This window comes from Rhinopithecus bieti, unplaced genomic scaffold, assembly GCF_001698545.2.
Source record: "Rhinopithecus bieti isolate Rb0 unplaced genomic scaffold, ASM169854v2 scaffold_35859, whole genome shotgun sequence".
In the NCBI taxonomy this organism is placed as follows: domain Eukaryota; kingdom Metazoa; phylum Chordata; class Mammalia; order Primates; family Cercopithecidae; genus Rhinopithecus; species Rhinopithecus bieti.
The window spans coordinates 68390-72771 of NW_016814962.1; positions in this window are offsets into that span (position 1 = coordinate 68390).

Sequence of the window (4382 nt, forward strand, 5' to 3'; positions counted from 1 at the left end):
GTTTTTTTTTTTGAGACAGGGTCTCTGCTGTGTCACCAAGGCTGGAGTGCAGTGGTGTGATCTCAACTCACTGCAGCCTAGACCTCCAGGGCTCAAGCAATCCTCCTACCTCAAACTCCCACATAGGTGGGACTACAGACGTGCACCACCACGCCAGGCTAATTTTTTGTATTTTTTGTAGAAATGAGGTTCTGCTATGTTTCCCAGGCTGCTCTCAAATTCCTGAGCTCAAGCTTTCTACCCACCTTGGCCTCCAAAGTGCTGGGATTACAGGCGTGAGCCACTGTTCCCAGCCTAAGGAAGACTGTTAATGTTAAATTTGAATTGGAACTATCAAGAGGAACTCATCATTTAACCTGGGTTTCTAAATGCCATTTCCCCACTTTAAAGATCCATGGACTCCTCAGTAAGTAGCTGAGTCCAGGTCTGGTGCAGGAAATGTGTAATAAGATAAGGCTGGAACATCTCGTTGTGGCAGAAAGCAGCTGAATTAAGATGCATAGATTATTGGAATCATGAAAAAAGAAGAGTGGCCAGAATGATGGATTTTGTTAGTGGGGTAATGGTACTGTGATTATGCAGGAAGCTTTCCTTCTTTATTCAGAAATGCATACTCAAGTACTTAGAGGTAAAATATCATTTACTTCAGCCCCTTACTTTTAAATTTTCCAGCAAAAATGACGAAAGAGCTCCCATATGATGACTGAACTGGATCAAAGCGCAGTAAATATGTAATAATCTATGAGTCCATAATGATACATCAAAAGTCAAAGAAAGAAAACTAAAGCAAAAGCAAACAAAACTCATCTGCCATCATCAGAGACAGCCCATTGCACAAACTCCTTACCCTGAAAATTGGTAATTAGACAGAAAGACTCAAGCTTTTATCCTGCCTCGCCAGCAGGAACTACACGTATGTTGCAAGTATTGCCGACTCAATTCCAGGCCGCCGCAATGTCACATAAATGTTTTAGTTTTCCAGTGCATACAAAAGTTATCTTTACACTTTACTGTAGTCTAGTAAGTGTACAATACCATTAAGTTGAAAAAAAGTATGTACCTTAATTTTAAAATATCTTATTGCTAAAAAATGCTAATAATCATCTGAGCCTTCAGGGAGTTGTAATCTTTTTGCCAGCGGAGGTCTCGCCTCAGTGCTGCTGACTGATCAGGGTGGTGCTTGCTGAAAGCTGGAGTGGCTGTGGCAGTTTCTTAAATAAGACAATGAAGTGTGCCGCGTCAATGGACGTTTCCTTTCGTGAAAGCTGCACTCCCCACGATTCAAGTACAGATGGTCCCATCTTAGGACAATTCGACTTAACGATTTTTCAACTTTGTGATGGTGCAAAAGTGATACACCTTCAGTAGAAACCATGCTTTGAGCACCCAACCACCATTCTGTTTTTCATTTTCAGTGTAGTATTCAATAAATTACACAAGGTATTAACACTTTATTACAAAGTGGGCTTTGTGTTAGGTGATTTTGCCCAACTCTAGGGTGAAACCATATGCCTGTTGGCCACGTTTCTTTTCGTTTGTTTGTTTGTTTGTTTTGTTTTTTGAGACGTAGTCTCACTCTGTTGCCCAGGCTGGAGTGCAGTGCAGTGGTGCCATCTCAGCTCACTGCAACCTCCACCTCCCGGGTTCAAGCGATTCTCCTGCCTCAGCCTCCTGAATAGCTGGGCCTACAGGCACCTGCCACCATGTCCGGTTAATTTTTGTATTTTTCGTAGAGACAAAGTTACACCATATTGGTCAGGCTAGTCTCAAACTCCTGACCCCAGGTGATCCATCCACCTTGGCATCCCAAAGTGCTGGGATTACAGGCGTGAGCTACCAAGCCCAGTCTTTGCATATCTTCTTTTCAGAAATGTCTGTAAGTTGGCCAGGTGCCGTGGCTCACACCTGTAATCCCAGCACTTTGAGAGGCCGAGAAGGGCAGATCACAATGTCAGGAGTTCGAGACCAGCCTGACAAACATGGTGAAACCCCAGGCTGGAGTTCAGTGATGCAATCTTGGCTCGCTGCAACCTCCGCCTCCCGGATTCAAGGGATTCTTGTGCCTCAGCCTACGGAGTAGGTGGGACCACAGGCATGCGCCAATATGCCCAGCTAAGTTTTGTAATTTTTGTAGACACAGGGTTTTGCCATATTGCCCAGGCTGGTCTTGAGGTCCTGGGTTCAAGTGATCTGCCCACCTCAGCCTCCCAAACTGTTGGGATTACAGGCGTGAGCCACCTCACCTAGCCTGCATTTTTGACATGATAAAGTCTTAATTGATACATAATTTTTGTACATATTCAAGGGGTACATGTAAGATTTTATTACATGCATAGGATGCGTAATGATTAACTCAGTATTTAGGGTATCCATCACTTCAAGTATTTGTCATTTCTATGTGTTGGGAACATTCCAAGTCCTCTCTTCCAGCTATTTTGAAATAAACAATACATTGTTGTTAACTATAGCTACCCTACTCTGCTATCAAACATTAGACTTATTCCTTCCATCTTACCGTGTATTTGTACTCATTAAGCAACCTCTTTTTGTTCTTCCCTCCACCGGAAGGAAATAATGTATACAGTGGTCCATTTTCAAGACAAAGTGCCTTAAATTGGCTTAGGTCAGCAAGCTACAGAAAAAACAGGATATACGAGGCCCCTGGTTGGATAGCCAACACCTGCTTGTCGCCCCTGTCCCCCACACCTACTTAAGTTGCCCTCACCCAAACCAAAGAAGTTTGGTCTAAGATAAAAGTTTACTAGCCTGTAAAAGAGCTCACTTTGTCTGTTCTTATCAGCCTGCCCAGCTACTTAGGTCATAAGTCAAATACTTGAAGAGCCCCTTAGCTAACTAGGATTGCAATGCATTGTGGGCTGCAACAAAATGCAGCAAGACAACCCTAAAGAAAACACCTAAAGCCCCTGCCCAACAACCAATAGGTGACGTCCAGGAAGGTCGTGACCCCATAGTACTCAGCCTGTGAGGAACCAGGGGAGGGACCTGCGCACTAGGGGATAAATTGCTTGTTGAAACTGTGCTGGGTGTGCCAGCCCACCAGACAGCCAATCTTGCAAGACCGTCATTAAAAGTCTCACTTTGGCTCTTCTCCGGGTCTCTAAGTCCATTCTTTGGGTGTGGATGGGTGAGTTTGTTTCTCACACACCCACGCACCCTTCCTAGGCTCTGGGATCTATCATTCTATTCTCTACCTCCAGAGGTCAACTTTTTTCGCTCCCACATGTGAGTGAGAACATGTGATGTTTGTCTTTCTGTACTTGGCTTATTTCTCTTAACATAGTGACCTCCAGTTCCATCCATGTTGCTGCAAATGACAGGATTTCATACTTTTTATGACAAAACAGTATTCCATTGTGTGTGTGTATATATGTGTATATATGTATATATATGTGTACATATGTATATATCACATTTTCTTTATCCATTCATCCTTTGATAGACAGGTTGATTCCATATCTTGGCTAATGTGAGTAGCGCTGCAACAAGCATGGGAGTGCAAGGATCCCTTTGATATACTGATTTCCTTTCCTTTGGATAAATACTCAGTAGTAGGATTGCTGGATCATATGGTAGTTCTATTTTTAGTTTTTTGAGAAACTTCCATACAGTTCCCCATAATGGCTTTGCTAATTTACATTCCCACCAACAGAGCATAAGAGTTCCCTTTTCTTGGCATCCTTGCCAGCATTTATTTTTTGTCTTCTTGATAACACCAATTCTAACTGGGGCGAGATGTTACCTCATTGTGGTCTTGATTTGCATTTCCCTGGTAACTAGTGATACTGAGATTTTTCTCATATGCCTGTTGGCCATTTGTATGTCTTCTGAGAAATGTCTGCTCAGATCTTTTGCCTGATTTTTTTTTTCCGAGACTGAGTTTCACTTTTGTTGCCCAAGCTGGAGGATTGCAATGGCATGATCTCGGTTCACTGCAACCTCTGCCTCCCTGGTTCAAGTGATTCTCCTGCCTCAGCCTCCTGAGTCACTGGGATTACAGGCACCTGCCACCAGGCCCAGCTAATTGTTTGTATTTTTAGTAGAGATAGGGTTTCGCCATATTGGCCAGGCTGTTCTCAAACTCCTGACCTCAAGTGATCCGGTTGCCTTGGCCTCCCAAAGTGCTGGGATTACAGGCATGAGGCACTGCGCCCGGCCTATTTATTTTTTAAAGAGTGTCATACTCTGTCACCCAGACTGGAGTGCAGTGGCATCATATTGACTCACTGCAATCTCTGCCTCCCCGGTTCAAGTGATTCTCCTGCATCAGTCTCCCGAGTACCTGGGAGTACAGGCATGCACCACCACACCCAGCTAATTTTTTTTTTTTTTTTTTTTTTTTTAAGGGGGTTGTCCCCTGCTCC